Source organism: Rhinopithecus bieti, unplaced genomic scaffold, assembly GCF_001698545.2.
Source record: "Rhinopithecus bieti isolate Rb0 unplaced genomic scaffold, ASM169854v2 scaffold_84002, whole genome shotgun sequence".
In the NCBI taxonomy this organism is placed as follows: Eukaryota; Metazoa; Chordata; class Mammalia; order Primates; family Cercopithecidae; genus Rhinopithecus; species Rhinopithecus bieti.
The window spans coordinates 1,309,634-1,334,287 of record NW_016841755.1 but is presented as its reverse complement, the minus strand read 5'-3'; the positions used below and the strand labels follow the sequence as shown (position 1 = coordinate 1,334,287).

General features: G+C 44.7%; 1 protein-coding gene across 3 annotated transcripts in view; it reads right to left on the bottom strand.

The window, feature by feature from the left end:
• Positions 1-24,654, bottom strand: part of TSHZ1 (teashirt zinc finger homeobox 1) — an 82,412-nt gene that overhangs the window by 46,517 nt on the left and 11,241 nt on the right. Inside the window, exon 1 of one of the 3 annotated variants that reach the window (XM_017866123.1) lies at positions 1,145-1,312. The exons of the other annotated variants lie outside the window; for them this stretch is intronic. The gene's annotated coding sequence lies outside the window, so the exon portion shown is untranslated. Of the gene's footprint in view, positions 1-1,144; positions 1,313-24,654 lie in introns of those variants that run through there. 3 annotated transcript variants of the gene reach the window in all.

The window sequence follows — 24,654 nt, the reverse complement described above, 5'->3', positions numbered from 1 at the left end:
TCCCCCCCCCCTTCTCCCTCTCTCTCTCTCACACACACAAACACACACACACACAAACACACACACACACACAAACCAGAAACCAAAATACCCCATCAGGGGTTAAACAGAGAGCCAGGGCCCCATCGTCACCCCACTGCCCTGAGATGAGAAGGGACGCTCTCCACCATGAAGCTCACAGGACTTCCTCACCTTTGCCATACACATTAGCTACAGTTTAGCACTAAGACAAGCCCTGAACAGTGCATGCATCTGGCCAATTTCCTTCCAAAGGACTAGAGCTGGTCTTTTGTAGGAACTGCCCAACTAACAAATGCTGTGTTTGACTTTCTTTTCAAAATGTCGGCTTTCGAGAAGCAAAATGTGAAGCGCAGGTCTTGGCTGAATCCACGCTGCTAAGGTAAAGGCACTTCGGTGCTGGTGACGTGCCTGGAAGGGCGGTGAGGTCGTGATTGTTAGGGAAGAGGGGAAGCCCGCTCCCCTGGCACTTATTTGATTCAGAGCATTGTATCTGTGGAAGTCAGAGCCAAGTGCTAACCAAGATTTAACACTAAGACTAATCAGAACGACACTTAATGCAAGAAAACACAACTTTTTTTCTGTTACGGTACACACAGTGGGCATCCATTGAGAACTTGGCAACTTTTGTTAAGCACCATGATTACGAATAATTTACGATAGAAACTGACAGTGACTTTATCGTAAAGCTGTGGATGGAGAACTAGAACACTCCAGGACCTGCCTGGATAAGACAACGACTTCCCGGATGTGAAACACAAGATCTGTCATTTGACTTCCCGGATGTGCAACACAAGATCTGTCATTTGACTTCCCGGATGTGCAACACAAAATCTGTCATTTGACTAAGCACGTTTTATAGGGACAAAGGGGTGTACATTTGCTAAAATAAAATCAATCAGAACAAAACGAGAAACCAAAAATCTGGCAGTTTAAAAAATTCTCCATACTTGCGGTGATTGCAAGGAGACAACAGCCCACGTCTGGTGCGGCGGGCACCTGGCACGCCTGACCTTTTCCTTTTAAGCTTCATAGGTTTAAAAATGGGACGCGCACAGCAGCATCGTACAAACTAAGAAGATAATTTAAATGCCAATTAAATAGTTAAAAATTAACACTGACATACCCTTCAAAATCCAGGGGTTCCTGTAAATGTCTTCACTTTAAAAAGAGGTATGCCTGCAGAGTCCAAGCTCCTGTTTGTGTCCATAGCTTCAGGTGGCACTGGCTATTTCTCACATCCAACTTCTAAAAATATCAATGTGGAGTTCACCTCCTCCATGCATTTTTCTTTTTTACCTGAAGGCAAAAAGTAAATCTGGTTTCTCTTCACAGATTGTGGGCCTGGTTTTAATTTGTGCAACAGTCCTTTTGATAACAATGCCTAGTTAAAACATCCATTAAAAGTCTGTAGCAGGCATTTAATGGAAGGAAAATCTAATAGGGTTCCACTGCAACTCGTTCATTAACTTTTAAAAGAGTTCTCTCCTTCAGTGTTCACAGAGAAAGATGGGACATGTGGGCAGAAAGAGGGAGGGAGAGACAGAGACATACAAGGAGAGAGATGGGGGAAGGTGGAAAGAAAGAGAGGAGAGAGAGAAGAGAGAAATGTTCACATATTTAGGGATGGATTATAAATCTTTGAAAGGAATTCAGTCAAACAGTCGTGTTTTTCAGCCACCTGAACCAGCTCTCACTAAACCAAGACCTCCTTTTGTAACTATTATCCACTGTCTCAAGTCATAACAGGGAGACTCACAGGGAACCTCATCCCCCAGGAAACACGAGGAACTGAAGCTCATCGCTGCACTGAGCCTTCAGAGCACAGAATACCCGAAACACTTTATGCCAGGAAAAAGCAAGGACTGACTCAAGATTGGCAGAGCAACGACCACAAAGAAAGGCTCACTATCGCGGGGTTCTGGCCCAACCACACTGGAGAAAGTGGACCTGGTCTACCTGCCAGAAGGCGGGCTCTGTAACCAGGCCAATGCCTCCTTCACTGGCCAACAAAGGGCCACTGTCGTATCAGTCTAGGTGACAGACCATGGGTTCACACATGGTTTTTCCAGCATAGGAATGTGCCACATCACTGAGAAATCATTGCATTTAAGAAATTATTGCATTTCTCAAAATGTCCAGTAGAATGCCTTGGAGAGGACACTCAAAAATCGCTGTTGGAAGAATGAACCAGAATCCACTGGAGCTACACCACTTTATGGTGTGAATAAACAACCTTACCCAGGGGTGATATAAAAGTCCAGCAAGAGTTAAAAGGGGCACAACCATGGAAGGGCCACCGACGGCAAAGGTCACCAGCCTTGGAATTTTCGGGGGTGTAGGGGAGCCCAGAGCTCCGAGCACAATGCCTGTTCCCCTGACAGTGCAGTTGCACCATGCTGTCTTCAACCTGCTTTCCACTTACTCCTTCCTGCTCCGATCTAGCTAGTCCAGCAACCTCATCCCCTTCCAACAATCTTTTTCCTGATATAAAGCCCTATACTTACCATAATACCGCTTTATGTATTAGAAATGTATTATGTATTTTTTATGATTTTTTTATACTATTTCCAAGCTACACGGAGTTTGAACAGCCTGGCCCCAGCTCTATTTTTTCCATAAGCCCTGTTCCTTCAGGACGTACATGTTGTGTTATAACTGAAAAGTCTGTACCAAGACCATATTAATAATGTCGAGGAAAGGCAAAACTATCCAAGTTAAACTCAAAGGAGGACTATGCATACACAGTACATAAAAAAAATGTTGGACTCTCAGGCTAACTTAGGGTTGCTAAGTCAAAAGATTGATGTTACAGGTGAAAATACATGGTGCCTGTCATTCTCCTAAATCTGAACATTACTCAGCTAGTCCTACTGAATCCACTAACAAATGCCACAAGGAGGGGAACCTTTTCCAACTGCTGCTTACAATGACAAATCCACATTGATTCATCCTTCAAACCACACACAAGCTGCTGCTCCACAAAACCCCTGACCACCTCATCTTCCCCACCCCACAGCCCACCCAGACAAGTAGCATCTTTCTGGGTTTTGACTCCCCATAACAAGTTATCTGGAATATTCCCGTAACAACTATCACTTTCCACTTCATTAAGAGAGGTATACATGCGCATCTTTCTCCCCAGCAAGACTTGCAAGCTCACTGAGGGCAAGATCCATCCTGCTCATCACTGCATTTCTCAAAATGTCCAGGAGAATGCCTCGGATATGACAGACACTCAACAATGGCTGTTGGAAGAATGAACTGGAAACCATCGGAGCTACACCACTTTATGGTGTGAATAACAACCTTACCCAGGGGTGATACAAAAGTCCAGGAAGAGTTAAAATGGGCCAGCCCAGGTAAGCCTGCAGTACCCCTCTTGTCCCCGACTGGCCTCAGAACCCCACAGAAAGGTTCCAGCCATGCCCCAGCTGCATCCCAGGCTGTGTTCTAGGTATCTGCACCCAGGACCTCTCTGATCTACCTCCAGACCTCACAAGCCCCATCCCCTGGGCCTGTTCTCCTGCAGGACCACGGTACCCGCAGTGTGTGCACCTCAGGGACAGCAGAGCAACACTCAGGATAGAGCAACACACACTCACTAGGAGGCCCCTCTTGGGGTGGAGGAAGACAGAACTGGAAAGCAAAGAATTTCAAGACTCGGGACCCAAGGATATTAGGAACAGATCTGATTCAAACTGATAAGTATAAGCTATGGAAATGCCATGCATTATGGCCATAAAATCCAAGCAACAATCAGCTAGTACCCTTCACCCAATCCTCTCCCACTTTAACTCACCACTGCTCGCTGCTGAACTGCCCACATCTCTGTCATCACCAAATCTAGTAACGACAGCTCTAATGATATTTACTCTACAAACACTGGACCCTATGCGGAAAAACTTCTTAGCTATATGATGTCTACAATGAATGTAGCAGACATCAGCTACCATTTTGTTTGAAGATGGTATCCAAATCAATATGCCCAAATCCAACAAAAGAAATATTTTGCTAATGAGCTTCCAAATTCCATGGAAACGTATTCAGAACGACAAACGGTCCACCTATTTACTGGTCTCTGTTTGCTTCCCATGAACCATGGAATCACAACAGTGCACGTTTCTTGAGGATAAGCAATGGAGGACCTTTCTTCTGTGCCACCCTCCCCACCTGGTAAAGTGATAGGTTCCTTGCAGCTGCTGAGTAAGCGCCTGTAGGTGTGATGACTCCCTACTGGGACCAGCCAGTTCTTTCCTGTGTCACCGTGGGGCCAGCAACGGCCAAAGTCTAAACACCACATGGTCAAGAGGATGCTCTGTTAGTTGCTTATTATCATCAATGATAACTTGGGTTATCAACAACTATTGGTTATCAAACCAAATGAATGGCTGTTTTGTTGACAAAGTTTCCTGAGCACATCTGTGATTCAGAGTGGGTTACTTGTCTACCTCATCCTCAATAAAAGCTGTTGCCCAAATGACAGGACATAACATAATTTTCTCTTTTGGTATCTGTCATGGGTTGAATAGTATCCTCTAAAATTCATATCCTCCCAGAACCTCATAATGTGACTTTGTTTGGAAATAGGGTCTTTGCAGATATAATTAGTTAAGCTGGGGTGAGGTCATACTAGATCAGGATGGGTCCTAAGTAAAAGGACTCCTGACCTTACGACAGAGAAGAGGACACACGGACAAGAAGGCAGACACATGAAGACCGAGGCAGCGACTGGAGTGATGTGCCACAAGCCAAGGACACCCAGGACTGCCAGGAGCTACCAGGAGCTGGAAGACGGGAGGAAGGATTCTCCTCTGGAGGCTTCAGAGGGAGGCTGGCCTTGCCAACACCTTGATCTCAGGCTTCTGGCCTCCAGCACTGGGAGAGAATAAATGTCTGTTGTTTTAACTATTGGTTTGTTTATGGTTTTAATTTGTACTTATTTGTTATGAATTTCTCTAAATAAGGAAGAAGTTAGCTAAAAGAACCATAAACAAAATGGAATAAACATTAGTAGCCCAGTTACAGAATGAAATGGCCAGCGTGGCCCTCCCCATCCACGGACAGCAACTCTCTCCCCAGGCTTCCTTCCCCACCTGCAGGCACAGACACACACCCCGCCAACCCCCGGCCCGTGACTCCTTATGCGGAAGGGGAGACTCACCTGCCCCCATCAGCAATGCAGCAAGTGGCCACCCAGATGGGCACAGGAGAGCCAGGCCCCAGCCAGCCAGTCCTATGGTGCCATCTGAATTGCAAGCTCACAACAAGGCTACCAACCGCTTTTATAGGGGAGAGATAGCACAGTTCTTCTACTCCCAGAAACATGCCAGGACTGCAGGAGCAGACCCCCTGCCCACTCCGGACTCTGGACCCCACAAGCTGCAGAGCACTCGGGTGCATACTAGAGAGACGACCCACTTCCATGGGAACGTGTTTTGTTTGAAACTGTGCTCCCAGCATCCAAAACAGCACATGCTTAATAAATACCTGTTGACTGATGATCGAAAACAAAATTGTCATGGAGCAGCCAACAGGCGAATGACTGTCTGATGGCCAGAAAATGTCATGAGGGCTCTGCCCCGGGTACAGGTACCCCAGCAGGTGCCCCCAGAGCCCAGCAGGTGAATTCATCTTCCTACACCAAACCACACACTTACAAATGACAAACACTCCCAAATGAGCCACGGTTCTGAATGCATTTAACTAAATAGCAGGTTTGACTGGCTGTTAAAAATTATTGAGTGATGCTTAAGATCAAAATTGAGTAGGTTTGTGTTTTGTAATGGTTGCAACATTGTGCAATGGGATCCTTTTGTTGAAGTATCTTGTGGTACCGGAGAAGAGGAAACCTTCGCGCAGGGAGTGTCCACGCAGTCACAGGAACAGAACTAAGTGGGGGACCAACCAGAAGCATCAAAGGTGCTCATGGGCGCCCCCATTGGGGAGGGGGACCAGCTGAGACAATGTTGAAGCAGGAACCTGTACTGCTGCTAAATGGAGAGAAAGAGTGTGCTCCAAGTGAGAGAAACCCACGGACTGAGATAATACAATCTCAACTGTTCACAGCAAGGAAAGGCTCGTGGTGCACCTGGGGGCAGGACCCACTGCAGGACACAGCACACAAGCAACCCAACCCTTTGGATACTCACAGAACCCTAGCCAGAAATTCTACACTTCACATTACCTGTATGACTCACAAAAATGTCAAGCTTGGCCAAAGGAAAAAAAAAAAGGAGCAATGCCCTTTTTCTTTAAAAGCTGATTCACTATCCTTAAAATTTGTAAGATTCACTATCCTTAAAATTTCTAAGAAACATCACTTTCAGGGAGAAATTGACATCCTAAACCACGTGTAAGAGAGAGAGAGGGCAGCCTTTAAAACGAAATCCGTACTTAGTCAACGGTAAGCAAATTTTAGCTTTGCTTATTAAAACTACAATTAACTTTTTAAAACGTTAAACTTTCCAAGGATAGTTATATTCCCCAAGGTTAAAAGGTCATAATTTATCTTTGAAGGATAAATTCTATCACTGGGCTTAAGGAGGGGACGTCAAACACTTTAATCCTATTTTTACCATATTCATCACATTCAACAAAGAAAAGCAGGGAAACAAATGACCACAACCCTGTCACACATGTTAAAAACATCAAGAAATAGTTTTCCCGAAATGGTGGAAGCATGCTGGGCTGCCCCAACGCCCATCAGGTACCTCCTCATATTCAATGCTTTGAGTTCACTGCTTCCAAAATAAATGTACATGTCCTATCAGAGAAGAAGAAACCTAAAATCCTTTAGAAAAAAGGGGGACCAGGCATGGTGGCTCACGTCTATAATCCCAACACTTTGGGAGGCCGAGAAAGGAGAATGGCTTGAGGTCAGGAGTTTGAGACCAACCTGGGCAATATAGCAAGACTCCGCTCTACGGAACAAAATTTAAAAATTAGCTGAGTGTGGCAGGACACATCTGTAGTCCCAGCTACATGTGAGGCTGATGTGGGAGGATTCCTTGAGCACAGGAGTTCAAGGCTGCAGTGAGCCATGATTACGCCACTGCATTCCAGCCTGGACGACAGAGCCAGATCCAGTCTCTTAAAAAACAAAGGACTGGGACTTTAATCTCACTCAAGGAGATATGTTCGAGAGGGTAAGGATGTTTTCATAACCAAGAGTTTAAAACAAAACTTTAATTTTGCAAATTAAACCAAGCACATGGCCAAGGTGTCCGTATTCTTCCACAATGAAATCATTATACAATTTCTTAAGAAATGCATTTGAGGTTCCCCTGAGATATTAATCAAAATAAAATAAAATAAAAACGTTAACAGAGAAGTATCAACTACTCACATAACAAAGATAATTATCGCAGTAGACAGGGTCCTAAACAGAGGTGGATTTGCTTGACGCAGGTGACGCGTCAGGGCCCCTGGCCTGCGCTGGCCCTTCCAGGGCCCTGGGGACCCTGTGTCCATGTGGGCTTCCAGAATGTGCAGAACTATGGCGCTTTTGCTCTTCCTGGGCAGGGGAAGATGCTGCCACTGCCCCTCCCATCTCGGGTGGCCACATCCCAGCCCCCAAGCTTCTTTGCCCGAGCAGCATCGTGGGCCTGCAGCCTTGTGCAGACTGCAGAGGGGAAGCTGGATAGTGTGTGAGGCCAGGTATTTTGTGGACCCAGCCATCAGGAATAAACAACCACTTTCCATGACCCAGGCTAAAGGAATGACTGAATTACCTTCCTATGCAGCCAAACATGCAGGAAAACAGATGTGTCAGGCAACAAACTAACAATCAGGTTATTTTTCGAGATTCTGCCACATTTTCAGTTTTTTAAGATTTGCTCTTTTGTGATTTATTTCTCATACTAAACAAGCAGTCACTCCCATACTTCATCTTGCATTCATGATTTTGTACTTCTTTTCTTAAGAAGACACTCCCCCTCCCCCCAATCCTAGCTCCTCCCCCAGCACTAAACCCTGCAGAAACACACAGACTTTTCTAGTCTTCATCCTGATGCCTTTACTGAGGAGCTCTTGGGGGAGGCAGAGCCTGGTCCCTGCCTTGGATACGATCTTCTCAGTTAGTCTCACTCCAAGAACACACTCCCCCTGTACAGAAAACAAACCAGATATCATCCATGTCAATGCTTTTCCCAGATCACTGTGACTTCATGTCCCAGTTTGCCAATTCTTAGTCATCTTAGAGCTTCCAACGTACCCCACACAGGTGGCTACAGGAGCTGCCTACGACGACTCTACTACACATCTACACCTCGCTGATGGGAGTTCCATCACGAGTCACAGTTGCCCGTGGCAATTAGAGGGTGTCCAGAGAAACGAGTCTTAGTCTACAGGGCATGTCTGCACCCAGTAGCATCCTGAGTGCCCACGGGGAAACTTCTGCTTCCATCTCTCACATGCAAGGCTGCAAATATGGCACTAACCAGGAGGTAGCTGAGGAGAGTTCCAAGCAAACCATAAACCTGTTTAACAAGGCTTCAGTCAGCCGGGCGTGGTGGCTCATGCTTGCAATCCCAGCACTTTGGGAGGCCAAGGCAGGCGGCTCACCTGAGGTGATCAGCCTGACCAACGTGGAAAAACCCTGTCTCCATTAAAAATACAAAATTAGCCGGGCATGGTGGTGCATGCCTGTAATCCCAGCTACTCAGGAGGCGGAGGCAGGAGAATCGCTTGAACCCAGGAGGCAGAGGCTGTAGTGAGCTGTGATCGTGCCACTGTACTCCAGCTTGGGCAACAAGAGTGAAACTCCATCTCAAAAACAAAAAGAAAGAAAGAAAGAAGGCTTCAGTCTAATTCATAAATGAGACTCATGGAGAGTTATTCAGAATGAGGACTGTTTCCAAAAACATTTCTCACCCTTGAGCTTGATGTGAGCAAGGACACTCAGCCTCTCCTACAAATGCTGGGAGTCACTGGCAAGAGAAAAACGGAAACGAACAAAAAGGTGTGTACGTATGTTTGCCTGTGTGTATATATGTATATACACATATATATGCAAGCATGTAAGATATATGACTGTTCTTATTTTATTTTATTTTGAAGACAAGGTCTTTCTCTGTTGCCCAGGCTGGAGTACAGTGGCACAATCATGGCTCACTGCAGCCTCAACTTTATGGGCTCGAGCGATTCTCCCACCTCAGCCTCCTGAGTAGCTGGGACTACAGGCATGCACCACCACATCTGGCTCATTTTTGTATTTTTTGTAGATATGGGGTCTCGCCATGCTGCCCAGGCTAGTTTCGAACTCCTGACCTCAAGTGATCCACCCACCTCTGCCTCCCAAAGTGCTAGGATTACAGGCATGAACTACCGCACCCAGCCTGTCTGTTCTTATTTCATACACGGAACATGACAGCAACAGAAAGATTCACACTAAGGTACAGGAACTGCCCTGACACACAACTCTCAGTCAAGAACAGATCTCAGGATCCTTTGGCTGAACTCACTGTTGACACATCTGAAGAAACTGAGGCACGAACAGCCACCCAGAAGCTGCCTAGTGGAAAGGCCAGGGCTTGCGCAGCTACCCTGAATCCTAGCCCAGTGCTATTCCCCACCACCACAACCCGAGAAAAAGTCTAGGGAGACAGATGACAAAAATGAAAGCTTTAACAACCTATGGATGGTTTGAGAGGTCAAGGAGTCAGACCTTCCTGGGCTTAACTTACGTGACCATATCTGTCTAACTCTATAACCTTATGACATCAACCTATGTGCGCTATTTATAGAACCTTAAATTCCGTAAGCCTCACTCTATAAATGAAGAGAATAAGAAGATAACTATAAAACTGAAATTATATAACGCAAGTGGAATGTGTCAGGAATATAGTCAACTCAGCAGCTCTAAAATACTCAGTGAGTGCCTATCATTTGCCAAGGAGTACTGCTAGTGTTCCAGGCACTACCTGTACAGGCAATGAACAAAACGGACAAAACCCCTGTCCCCATGGAGTTTAAATTCCAAACTTTCTGCTGTTATTATGATTATAGCTATTATTATTATCAGATATCGGCACTTTGCAAGGGTACACTGAAAACAGAAGAATGCTACCGTTAATATTTATAAATGAACAATGAAAGTCATCCCTTAAACGTGTTTTATAATCTAAAAGGTGCCAATGCGACTTTGGGATGTGGTTAGAAGAGGTGCACCTGACAGCTGTCCATCTTCTTGCCCAGCCCCTTCCCTCCTAGTGAGAGGCACAGGGAAGACGCAGCTATAATGCGGTGTGATTTAAAGAAAGGGGAACCTGTTAGAATTGGGTCTGCCCAAAGAACCCTGTCTACCTCCTGTGATGGCTCGTGGGAAGGTCAGGGGGAAGAACAGCCGAGACGCACACACATGGTCAGATGCGGAAAGATTTGGGAGGCACCCTTAGACACCGGCAGGGCTGCAGGGTGGTGGCCAGCACCCCACAAATGTTACACATGTACGCCTATCACGCAAGCTTGCTTGTCCAATATGCGTGTGGAGGTGAGGCCTGAAATGCAGAACCTGAAGACAGTGAAAACAGTGTCAACGTCACAGCACAGAAGTGGCCTCCCCATCTCAGAATGGAAGAGTTGGCTGAAGAGCAGGAAGGAGCCAGACAGACGCTGGAGGAGGCAGAGGCGAGAGGCAGGTCGCTGCTGAACCATGGGGAGGCATGGAGGAGGAGACGGCGGAGATGAATTGGAAAATGGAGTTTTTGTTTCCCATATTCAGTCCTGATAACATTTATTTCATTGCTCAATGAAATTTTTACAGGATGCATAATAAAATATTTCATATAAAGTTAACATTGATAACCACTTCAGTCTTCAAAATACTCTCGCTATACCGGGAGATCCATTACCTCAAGGACCTTCTTAGCTATTTTTCTTTGTCCTCGAACTGTCTAGAAACAAGCAAGTACTCAAAACGAGTATGTACTGGATAAATAAACCAATGAATGGGCCAGCAGTTGGAGAAATGAGCACATGAACTCCACGAGGTAGGAATCAGTCCCAGGTATTATCATCCCAATTTATAGTTGAGAAATCTAACAGTGAAAGAAAAGACGCGCCCTCTCTGCAGGTACAAAGCTGGGAAATTTTGATGTTGAGGTCAAGCCGCTGTAGGGTTCTTTACCCAACGGCATCAACGCACGACCAGCAGTCCCCCTGGAAGGTTCTGGAAAGGCAAGAATGAGCATAACGGACCCAACACCACATGTCAGGAAACCAAGGGGATTAAACGTTTAATGTCAATATTTATTTCTTATTTCACATCCCCGCCTTGGTTCCGAGAAGGATTTAAGGCAGCATGATTTATGCTCAGGAAGGCTGTGCTGATTAAACCCTCACATTCACGCGCAGGAGGTAATGCATGGAAACCTCTCACGACACGGGTGTGACACGCTGATGGCTCACAAGTCCCAGGAACCCTGGGGGCTGGGGTCTACGCCTTTACCACTGGAAGAAAAAAAAAAACAACTAATGATTATTACTCATCAAAAGCAGTTTTTCAACAGACAAAATCTTTCGATGCGCTGGCTCTACTGAGAAAATGAAATAAAAGGCACTGCAGTGCACCACAATATCTAAAATTTATTGTAAAACCCATCTAAAATATCACAGAAACAATTTCTCCCTCGAGTGTTTTATGAACAGCAAATGGGAGGAGGAAAAATATTTTTACTGATACCCTTGAACTAAGTTTATAGAAATATGTATGTGTGAACATGTCATATTTAAGAGAAAAGTTAATAGAAATATCCAGAACCTCACAGATTTTTTTAATTTGAGTTGGTAACCAACCAAATACCATAAAAACGCAATAATGAAGGCCATCTCATATACAAAAGATGCAAAATTTAATGGGGAAAAAAAATCCTTTCAAATAACCATGCAGAAGCCCTGGCAAAGCAGTTACTATTCCCAGAGCATCGCCACTATCCCATCCTCCGGAACTATATTTATTATGACTTATTAGATTTTGGAGCAATTGTCCTCTGAAGAGCACAAAACGCTGCAAAATATTTTAACTTTTAAAACTGTGCAAAAACTTTACGAGGAACACTTCTAAAGCCAAAGTACCACTGAAAATTGCCAGAGGAGATGGCAGGGAGAGATAAGGAAGTGGATGGAAAGAAAGACAGCAGGGAAAGGAAAAGAAAGAGTTAAGGAGAGGGCCCAGGGCGGCCGCAGGGAGAAGGTGTGCAGGGAACCCACAATCCCACTTCCAGATAAAGGGCTCCCAGGCTGCCCTGTTTCTCTCTGGCCCACAGGCTCCGGCTCCAGCCATCATGTATTCACTGGCCGTGTGGCTGTTGCCATGCAAGGTTCCCCACACTTGCAGAATATATTTCAGCTTCTCTCTCTGTGTGTAGAGAGGAGTCCATCTAAAATTAGTATCTTCTAAATGATGGTAAACGGAATATAAAGAACAAAGCCTCCAGTGTGGCCCTCCATTTCAAAGAGTGCTGAAGACGGCAAAAAGCGACATCGGTACGTGTGCAAATACGAGTCACCAAAAGAGTTTGTAAACGCATCTAAAAATCAATTAATTAATCCTCCCAAAACACTGCATAAAGACAGTCTTCCCACCCAGTGAACCGCATCCTCCACAGTGTGCAGGCCAGGCGTGCAGATGCTCACTAGAAAAAAAGGCGCTGCAATGTGGACTTCAACCATTCAGAGTGTGCAATAGTCCTTCCGAGTGAAAAGTGTGAGGAAGCCCCACATCACTCCTCAAAAGGAAGGCCACTAGGAAAGGGATTATCAGGCCGGCAAACAGGTAGTTTCTCTTTCCAACATTAATCCACCAGGCTGACTTACACTATGTCCCCCTACTCCAAAAACTAAAATGAAACAAGAAACCATCCCAACACATCTGTACTTCTCAGACATTCATGACTGGTGATCCACGCCCAACACACATAACATCGGCATCCATCTTCTTGCATTTCTTAACAGAGCTGACATGATTGGCAGGTGCTCATTTTAGTATTGCCACTATATTTATATATTTACCATGAAAATCAGCAGACACATACTGGAACGTTGTTAGGGGAAGTTTTCAGGTTTTTCCTAAGTGTGCTATAATACTAATTCCAAATTCCCCCAAAAGTGAGAAAAGATTGTACTTTATAAGACTCATGAGAATACACTGGGATGTAAAATATGTTTCCATGGTTCGATGGTTTAAAGAGATAACGGAGCAGGCTGCAGATATAACTGATACCACTTTTATATGTGAACATGGGAGAAAACTCCAAAGAGAACTCCTATGACACAGAAAACTGTGACAGTAGCCCAGAGTTCCAGAGCTGCTGAGGCTGTGGCCCAGCTCATCACTGCTCTCAGGCCGCTGGGCACAGGCAGGCTACCAGCCCTACAGAGATCGGGATAGACGTCCTGTGAAATGGGCTGTGCACCAACACAGACCCCCAGTCCCTTCATCACAGGCAGCCCTGAGAATTGAAAGAGTCTTCCTAACTGTGCGTGGCAAACTTCACCTGACCAGAACGGACATGAAGTTACAGCTGGTCTTTCCTCGCCCAAGTATTGTGACTATTAATCCATTTACCTGTAGAAAATCTCATGTTTAAGCTTGAGGATGTTGCAAAATATACAGTATATGCACAAAATTTCTTTTCAAAAATCTGAAAAGTTCTGAATTCTAAAACATATCTGGCCCCAAGGATTTCAAGTAAAAGATGTGGGACCTTCTTTAAAATGTGAATGAACTGGGGGCATACGCCACTTCCTTCAGGGTTGACCTGGAGTCCAGAAATAGAACTGGTGCCTGAAAAGCCTAGATCAGAAAACTCTCTTTTCCAATGTGCAGAACTACCTGTTAAAAGGACGTGTTTCAGACCCTCAGAAATACCTACTAAATAAACAAATAAGATATATATATATATATATATATATATATGTCAATGCAAAGTTGAGAAAGACAAACCTAACTCCAAATTAAACTTATTTTAAACTTCCCAAAATACATGCAAAACATCTTACAGCTACATGGTCTAAAAGGCCATCAACAAAATCAAGTCCATTGAAACCATCAAATGTAAAAAGATACTACAGTATACAACACATAGTCCCCTCGAATTTGGTTTTATTGGTGTAAATTACCTGCGTAGACACATTAAAACTCAACTGAGAGGCAAAGTAAAATTCCTGCTTGAAAGGTTCACAAATGAGGGAAATCTGGCCTCAATTACTAAAAAAAAAAAAAAAAGTCCGGACATGGTGGCTCATGCCTGTAATCCCAGCACTTTGGGAGGCTGAGGTGGGTGGATCACCTGAGGTCAGGAGTTCGAGACCAGCCTGACCAACATGGAGAAACCCGGTCTCTACTAAAAATACAAAAATTAGCCGGACATGGTGGCCCGTAATCCCAGCTAGTCGGGAAGCTGAGGCATGAGAATCGCTTGAACCCAGGAGGCAGAGGTTACTGAGTTCACACCACTTCACCTCAGCCTGGGCAAAAAAGCGAGATTCCGTCTTATAAATAAATAAATAAGGCATCACATGCACTTATTTTCCTTCCTAGGGATAATTTTTGAAGCCCTGTGAAGATCTAAAATTGCAGAGTGGGCCAGGCATAGTGGAACACACCTATAATCAATCCCAGCACTTTGGGAGGCCAAAGCAGGAGGATCACCCAAGTCAGGAGTTTGAAACCAGCCCGGCCAACATGGTGAAACCCTGTCTCTACTAAAAATACAAAAATTAGCCAGGCGTGGTGGCAGGTGCCTGTAATCCCAGCTACTCAGGAGGCTGAGGCAGGAGAATCGCTTGAACCCAGGAGGCGGAGGTTGCAGTGAGCCACGATCACACCACTGCACTCCAGCCTGAGGACAGAGCAAGACTCTGTTTCAATAAATAAAGAAATAAAATTGCAGAGTGCAGGCAGGAAACACTGTTTACACATTAGCCAGCAAGGAACAGGTATCTAAAAATGTCCTCTCGGGGTCAACCATGCTGTTGAGCCTCACAGTGTTCTCACGTAGTGGACAGAAATGCAAAGATCTGGGGAGGAGCTCCAGGCTAGAGAAAGACTCACACCAAGCACCCGTGGAAATGACCTCCGAAGGACCATGCCCCAGGCAGGATCACATTGTGGTAATGGGCTAAGGCAGCCCTGCTCCACGGCCACTCCAGCCTGAGCTGCCCCTGCCAGCACAGCAGCCTGAGATCTCAGCAGAGGAAGTCAGTGGGCACCACCTGGGCACCCACTCTGTACCAGACTTCGGTCCAGGCACCTACAGAGCCTCATCTGCCTGGAGCCTGTGAGGCCCACGCACAGTTCCCACCCTCCACCACTGGAGAGAAACTGCATCTCCTCACCTTCCACCCACTGCCAACCCAAAAACGCAGTCGGGCTGGTCTCCAGCCTGGGACGCACATTGAAAAATGCTGATATTTGGTTTTTTCCCCACAAGGGAACTGACAGGTTTTTTGAACTGGCTTATTTAAATATTATAAATCAAGTGGTTCACCTCCCATCCACTGATGGCACTTACTTTGATAATCCATCCTATGCAGCTCGCATAGGGAACTTGGGTAAAATACAGTGTTGGAAGAGTATCTGTGAGTTTCCAGCCAAGAAATTTTCCACGCACTCCTTTGTTCTTATTTTTCTTGTAATAGCCAGGAAGGGCTCGTACCACTTCCACAAATCACAGGGAAGTCAGGGGAAGCAGGGAAGAAAGACAACGTCTCTTTAATTTCGCACGCATAATGTTTGCAGCCACTAAGGTCATACCTGCGTGTGGTGACTGACAACTTTTCAGCTTGATTCAAAGCAAACAGCTGCTGGGCTGATTGCCTAGCAACTAAAAATTGATGGATGACCCTTAAGATGAATAACTACCATAAATCACCTCATTCAAACTCTCCAAGAAAAAAATTAAAAAACAATGGTTTTCATGACATTTGCTGAGCTCCATAATGTGCCATGATAAATTTGGCCTCCTTATGGATGCACAGTTGTGGTTGCGAAAGTTGAGTCACTTCTGTTTTTGTTTCCTGTTTCTTGTAATTCCTGATGCTCAGGACCCTTCATAAGGTGCGTTCCTAGGAACACGCTGCTGCAGCAGGAGGCAGCCCTGGGTGCCTGTCAGTCACTCCAGGACGGACAGGAGCTGCTGAATTTCTCATCACCAAACAGCTTTTAATCAGGAAACGGCAGTCTTACACCACAAAGATGGAAGGGGACTCCGTGCATTAATAACGGTTACAATACATTTAGTGTAATGATTTGACCTCGGCCAACATTATAGACGCCATGATTCATACGAATTTGATAAACTACTTCCTGTTTGTAGACATGTCATATGTTTCTAAAAGGCCAAGAATGTGCTTTTAACTTGCAAATAAACACAGACCTATAAACCATAATAGGATTGAGAGGAGGTCTTGGTATTTGTTCTCTAAAACACCCAGTATCACCACCATTATGAGCACTTCCACAAGTAGACGCATAATGATGAACAGATTATTTTTCCAGATGGTATTTTCCTGTTTTTACTTAACATTCAAAAGGAGGCGTGGGCAATTCCTTTCGCCATCTTTCTTTGCCCCCTTTTCTTGTTACACTGGGTTTTGTTTGTTTCTTTTAGGTTAGATTGATGTTACATGGAAGGTAGTTTCCAAAAACCAGTCCACTGACTCAGGTTAGCACTTTGAAACCAAAAACAGCTTCCTGCTTTCTTCTTTCACCTACTATCACCAGCACCCAGGGTCGGCACATCACAGACCACGCGTCACAGACTGTCACACTCACCTGCCTTTGCAAGAGGTAGGGCTTCCCCAAGGAGGGGGTTCAGTCCCTCAACAAGCACCGGGAGCTCTGACTATGAGCCAGGAACTGTGCTGGGCTCTTGATGGGGGAAGGAGAACAAGATGGCCCTGCCCTCATGGAGCAGAGTGTCCACCAGGACATGAACAAGTCAGTGAGCAATCTTATTGACAGAGACACCCTGCATGGTGTGTACAGTGTGTGCCATTATACTAGAAAGGAGTTCACACCATCGGACTGGAAGCTCCCAAAGATGAGATGCATCAATCCTGGAAAGAAAGTTACTTTCATTTAACAGACTGTACAATTCCAAGAAACCTTCTCTATTTAAAAAGCCAAAGAGAGCTTTTAGGCTCTGGAGTACAAGCCACACTCTCTGAGCATCAAAGCTGAGGTGGACTTTGAGGAGGGCCTGCAGGTTGCGTGGCACCCACCGGCAGCCCAGCTCATGGATTACCCTGGGGATGGCATGTCACAAGACTGCCTGCAGGCCAGGGTAGCATGCCCAACACCTGCCCCACCCAGGGCTGACTGTGGCCAACCCCTCACTCACTTTGAGAGCTCCTCTACCCACCATATGCAACAAAAGCCCTGAAATGGAAAGATGAAATAAAACAACGTTAGCAACAAATAAAATGCCTTAGTGGCCGAAGGGCCACGACCTAAGCTGCTCATAGCCACCGGCAGCCCCAGGTTTCTGGTCCATGAAGCATCTCGTTAGAAATAAAAGTGGGATGCGCCTTGTTTCCCGGTGTCTGCGTGAAGCCTAGATTCTGGGATCTATGCTCCTGGAAGAAAGGACAAATGCACTAGAACATCCCGCTCCACCATTTTCAAGGACTAGAGATGTGAGGACCAACCGTTGAGAGGTTCAACTTTGGATCCACCATCCTGTATACCCAGCTCCCTTAGAACCAACTCCCTGCTGAGCAAATGTCAATAACGCTGCCATCCTGAAGCAAAATGAAAAAGACTCATATTAATGAGGTCGACAAGACTGCTTATATTGCATATGCTACTACATTTAGGCATGCGACGATAACTCTGCATTCTCCCCACAGCATCATGCTCCTGACACGGGAGAGCTTGGGCTTCATTTGTCTTCCTAAATATAAATGGCCACTATCTGTAGCACTTAGGAGAGGTTAGCTGGCTTCAAATAAATAGCATCTTAACTGCTGCCCTGATAATGGTGGGCTCTGGGGTACATCTCCACTTCTAACACTATCAGGGTCCTATAAGGATGGAGTGGAGGCGATCCATTTGGAAAGCCATCTTTAATGCACATGTGTGTGGCCAGAGTCTGTTGCACCATTCACGCACCATTCACGCCTTCTCAGCGTTTTTGCCTGGGCTCTGATTGCCCTCGGTAATGCCTTCCTGGGTGGAACCTACAGAATAGGACAATTGGCATGCTGTCCCTTTAAGACTGAAATGCTTGTTTCCTTGCAGTAAGAAAAGTAAATCACGCTATAGTGAGTTGAGCTTTGAAAAAAGCATCCATCCATTAAAGTTCATGGATCCGCGTTTTCAGGTTGTCCCTCCCCTGGCTGTGTCTCAAGTTACAGCCTTGTACAACCCAAGTCTAAATAATATTCACCATGATAAATGACACCATAACTCCGATATCCACAATCAATCTTTGCTTTAAAGATACATCCATCTTCAATAATGTTGATGGGGATTCTGTAAAATGGGGAACGTGACTGTCTTCCAGACCTCCTAACGGCGGGGGAAGGAAGCCCTGAGTGATGGCTGTCAGCCCACATCTGGCTGCAAAAATAAATTAGACTTATGCAGACAAATGAAAGGGCTAGCTCCGCCTAGGAAACAGCTACTCCTGAGCAATGGCTAATTTATAGGACTTCTTTCTGGAAAGTTCCTGGCGAAGGCAACAGTCTCCTTCACTATCTCTTTAAATGGTATCTGATGCTGTAAATAACTTCAGTGTGGTAGGGACTGTACAAAGTACAAAGGGGCGGGGATGAGAGAAACAATAACTTTTCTCACATTCTCACACATGATTACAATGCAAAACTCTACTCTTCAAGGGGGAAAAAAATGTATTTTAGCCAAATGCTTTTATAGTTTAACACCATGATCTCCTCTGGCTGATTATTTTTTCCTTTGCACTTTTGGTGGTTTTCTAGCGGTTTGGAAACTCATATAAAAGTAAACAATCTGGGGCAAAATGGCCCTTTCTCTTCCTCCTCCAAAATATCCTTTTTTAGCCACTTTTAGACTCGAACCTCATCACTGTCTTTATGAAGGCGGGAATGGGGTTACAAATTCTAGGCAACAGAGAAAAAGAAGAAACATCTATCGGGTTTAGTAGGTGGTTTCAAAATAGCCTGGAGTAAAACACTTATTAGGCAGACTCTAAAAAAAAAAACAGAAGACCAAACTTCTGCCACAGGAGTGGGGGACCTATGAATTTGGACACCAGGGAAACGCTTTGCTGCTGGTTCTTTATGCCTCTGACCTTGTCTCACTCAGTATTACTCAGGGCTTGAATCCTTCAAGACTGCTAGAAAGTGGGGAGATGCAGGGGGACCAGGGTCATGCTTTCTGTGGGGAAAGCCGGGACTCCACGGTGTATCCCTACAGAGCCGGGGGCTTGTGTGTTCCTGGGCTTGGAACCATCACTCCTTTGGGTCTCCGAACCTTCCCAGGCAGGACCTCGGCGCTGTTGCAGCAGGCTGAGGTGGGGAGGGTTAATTCTGTGAAGGTTGAAGGACTTACAGTAATGCTCTGAAGACAGAAACATCACAGGCTTTCCTGGCAAGGGGTTCACAGAGGGTAGGAGGGACTGCAAAATGAACTCTCTCAGGCTTTGTCGGCGGCGTTTCCCAAGGCCCAGCCTGGCCCCTTTGATAAATGACACATGTCATTCTGTCAGGGGCTGACACTGCGGCTGGGAGGGCTGGTGATGCATGGCTCCAGGGAAAAGGAAATCAACTTTTTGGCATCGAGTGTGTCTGTGCCCTGTATGAGGATTTTGTTTCTCCAAAAGTGAAAGATAGACTTAGGATTTAAAAAAAAAAAAAAGTTGAAAAACAGATTGAACGACAGCTTACACTTAACATAAATTAACTCAGTAATGGCGAAATGTGCTAGCCTGTGATAAATAAAAGCTACATTAGTCAATTATTAATCACACTCTAACTTGTAGCCAGACCCATGACTTAAATCTGGGGCCAGAGCTGCTTTACAAACAGATAAGACAGTGCCTGATAGGCGTCTTCAGAGAGCAATCAAGAAGGAATCAAAGATTTCGGGGGCTCACCAATGGGAATGCATAGAAGGTTCTAGAACCACAGAGTTGGGTGAGTGAGGAGCAAGAAAAGACCAATCCTTTGCAGACACAGACTATCTACTGACTGTGTGAGGAAAATTAAATGTAACGGCTACATCCAGACACTTTTTTCTCCCCAGTCAGGACTTATTTGCTTTGAATATGCAAGACACTTGTACACTGCAAACATATGTTTATATTTCATATAATGTTTATATTTGTAAGATGTTGCCTTGAAAATATGTTGCAGTTTTGCCCCCACACCTACCGAGTTGCATCTTTTGAATCTGATGCCGGCTAAGGGGATTTTCCTAGAGATAGTACTAATTTCCAAACTAATTGCTTAGCACAGATTTATAAATTCAGCTTCACATTTTACCAAATTGCCATTTGACATCCATGTACACAAAAACGGGGCAAAGTGCAAACCTGCCTCTCCACCAAGTGGTTGTTCTCTTTTGGCTCAGTTCTAAGCAACCCATCCAAAGAAAAATCAACATAGAGAAGCTACTCTCGAAAAATTATGGCTTTGAGGTATCACTATTCTTCATAATAAAGAACATTAAGTAAAACCCACCACCGGGATATAGTCTTCCATTAACTGCTGTCTGCTGTGCTCAGGATGGCGGGCGAGCCCACCAGCACCTCTCCTTGGGAAAACCTTCCCCCTTCAGGCTCGGAATGTGGAGGATGGTCAGCCGTCTCATTGTCAGCCCTACGTGATGACGAGTTTATTTCCACGACAGTAGAGCTCTAATTTCTAGTGCTCAGAAGACCTGCTGAGGCTGTGGAGGACTTCTGATGTTCCAAAGGGCACGCTGAGGTTGTGGGGCAAGCGTACAGAGATGGGCCAGCTCACAGTCAGAAGAAAGTGGCGTGGACAGGCCATCATGCTGACACATGGACAGAAGCGATCACATCTCCAACTCTCCCACAAGCTCCACGTCATGTGCACCTACCGCCAGGCCTCACTCGCAAACAGTAGGTGTTCAAGAAATTGCTGAATTCAATTCAAAATATTTAATTTTTCTTTAAAAAGCTAGAGGCAAGTTTCCAGCCCCATCATCCATGATTGAAGGTGCCCGTGAACCCAGGATGCATTTCCTAGAGGACTGTGCATCCACCATGCACGTCCACACCCAAGAATGCTCCTTGTACAGCTTCCGCGTCTCACATGCACTGACATGTCTACATAGGCCTTGATATGAAAATGGCAGGACGGCCCGGAAGTTGTTGATTTCAGCTTATTTCCAATTTTATAAGTAGAAATAAACGCAAATTTTACCAAAAGCAAATTCTCTAAGTACAACCAGCTTTTCTAAAAAAGAAAAAAAAAAAAAAAGGACAGCTGTTGCTTCATGATGGCGACTTCCTCCAACTCAGGGGTGCTAAAGATGGGTGCAATGAATCGCATGGTTGTAGAATGGCACACGTTAGGAATTCTCTAATAATATAAGCCCTTTGTTTACAGAGAAGGAAACTGAGGCTTGAGAAAGAAAACGGAAAAAGAAATTAATGAAAGAACAAAGACCCAGGCCTCTACCCCACAACCAATGCCCGCCGCACCCCTCCCCGCCGCCCTGTAGCCTGTACTGTGTGCAAGCATTGATTCAAAGTCAACCTTCTGAATTTAAACATGGACAATTAACAGGCAGGTTCCAAATCGAGTCCAAATGTTTAAAATAGCCGATCAAGCCAATGGTTTCTTAGATGGCTATAAATAAGAGCAGTGCAGGGAGGGGGGATCATACATTAAAATCTGGGCTGATGTTTAAACTTCTCCCTTCCTCCAGCTGAAATATAATTTTTCTTTAGTCCATAAAAAATTCAGATAGTGTGCAGAATGTTTATATATTACCAAGGTCTCTCTTTAAAAGGTTTATACTTTTACTTTATGACCTGTCCTTGATTTGACACTTCCGCTCATCAGAAAGGGATTTATAAAATAATCCTGAAGGTGAGGAACAGACATCTGTCAGGGACTAGCTGGGTTTCATGATGCGAAATTTAAGAAGAGAAAGAAATCCTGTTAAGCTCTCTTTAGTCACCAATAGACATCAAAGGTAATAATTAAAGAAGACAGACGTCATAAAACATAAATTTATGTCTCTTTTAATAATGCACAAGCACCGTAGTGTGTAAAACATCTATTAGGTTGAAAGAACATGAAAGTGTTCCAGTAAGAAAAATCTATGTTTTGTTTTGGGGTATTTTCCCTTCCTTTTAAAAAAAAAAAAAAAAAAGTGAGGATCTTTTTTTTTTTTTTTTTTTTTTTACAAGTTTAAACTGAAGTCTTTCAAAACCTTTGCCATCTGTGGGTACATGAACTATGAATGACCCCGAATGATTTGCACTCTGCTCAGAATCCCTTAGAAAGCACGGGAAAAAGTATCATTAAGAATGACTGATGACTGTCAGTCATGGTTGACCTCATCCAGGCTTTGGTCTCTGCCTCAGTAATAAGCTGGCCTTTATTAGTACCAACACTCCATAAAGGGGGTGTGTTTAGTCACAGGATAGTGGCCTTCTAATGCCCATTGCTTCTCTCTGGAAGATTGATTAGTGCTCATTTTTACTGCCTTCCCAGCACATGCGGGGCCAGGGCTGCAGAGAATCAGGCCTGCAAACTACAAACTCGAGTGAGGAGGTGGGAAAAGGATGCCTAGCAAGAGAGGCGGGGTGCAGAGTGGGGGACAATTTTTTTTTTAAGAAATCTGTCTTTCAAAAAAGCCCCAACCACAAAACCATATGTATATTCGATTCCAGGGCCTGGAGAAGACAGGCCAGGAAAGCAACTGTCTGTCGAAATGGAACTGAAGGAGCCACTTATGTGTTAACTTGTCTGAAAAACAGAAGGGGATCCTGGCCTGCAACTCCCTCTCTCTAAAATCAGCAGTTAGGAGCAAATCAATGAGGAGGCTGCCTGCAGAATTAGGCCTCATAACCAGCCTGACATCAAAATACAAAGATGTAATTATTACCCATTAAAACTGAACATGTGTGAAACTAAAAAAATCTTCCCTATACGAGCACATAAAAACCCATCCACCACTTTTGTATTAAACTACTAAATTATTTTTAAGAAGCAATTGCTATAGAAACAGACAAACGAATTTATATATATATAATTTCCATGTATCCCTAAATCCCTTGTACCGCCTCCACTCTCGTTGAGATAACTGAGTGCGTGAATTCCCAACAGGAAGAACTGAGGAATAAATGTATTATTATCTTCATCATCACCCTCACACCCATCATGAGATATCGAGTGCCGCAGTGCTGGGGGGAGCGGGAGGTGCACCGCAGAATACTCCGAGCAGGTGCTCTGCAGAACAAATGAAGGAAATGATCCCATGTGGATCTCCTCCATTCCAAATATGTCCATAAACAAATTTAGCTCACAGGGTGATTAATTTGCAGAGACCCTTTGGGAATAGGCCAGACTCTCAGTAGTCTAATGCCTTCAGCCAGTTACTCCCAGAAATTTAGCCAAACACCACAACAAGATCTTACTTTCAGAAAATTGCTTGAGAACCTTGGGATTAGGTTACCATGTATACGGGCACCTACTGGATTCGAAAGTGTCTCCACAAAAAATAGGGGAGTGGAGGGGGCAGTCTTTGAGAACTGGGTTTAAACATAGTCTGCCTGGAGCAAATAGTTATCATCTCATTTTGGATAATTCGGAGTAAGCCAGAGAGAAGGAGGACAGAAAGCCCCCTCCCGTGATCTCAGGACAGGGTGGCTGTCACCAGCATTGAACCTGAGCTCCTGGAGCCCCCAACCCCTGGACCATCCCTCGACCCCATTCCACCAGCTTCTGGGAGCTCTGCGTAGAGAGAGGAGGAGGAGTTGAGAAGAGAAAGGAGACAACGATCTTTTGTGACCATCGCAGTTTTAAGTTAGTTCTCCTTGAGAGCTTTTGAGACACTAATTTTTCCAGTATTGAAAAGTGAGGAGAAAAGACAAGTTACAAACTCCCTCTCCGCACCTACTCTCCACCTGGGTATGAGATCCTTTCTGCTTCCTGTTTCTAAAATAAATTCTCATTACTGATTTTAAATTGACAAATAATACAAGTTCAATACCTGCTTAAAAAAAAAAAGTCAGGCAACTTTTCTGCTGCAAAAATAAAATGCTGCAAGGTAGCACAAGCCCCCTTTAACACAAGCACACAAGCCACGCCGCTACAAAACACAGACCTTTGTGTGCGGCTTCCTTTTAAAACTGCCAGTGCGCTAGTTTCATTAAGATTATTAGTGTTTCATATACAGACAATGCACCAAGCACTAACAATCTGAATCACTTCCTGGCTGACTTAGAATACTTATTAGAATATTTATTTCCCATTACTTTCTAGAGTTATAGCAGTTTCCTTCAATTAAAAAATTTTAAAATATGTACATATATATTAGTATATATACGTATGTATATATTCTCCAAGTTTGAAGGTAGTTCAAGGAGATTTGTGCACAGCACAGTAACGCTAAGGTGTTGTTTATGGTCATATTATTTGCCCGGATTTGGCTTTTCTTGATGCCAGTACCTT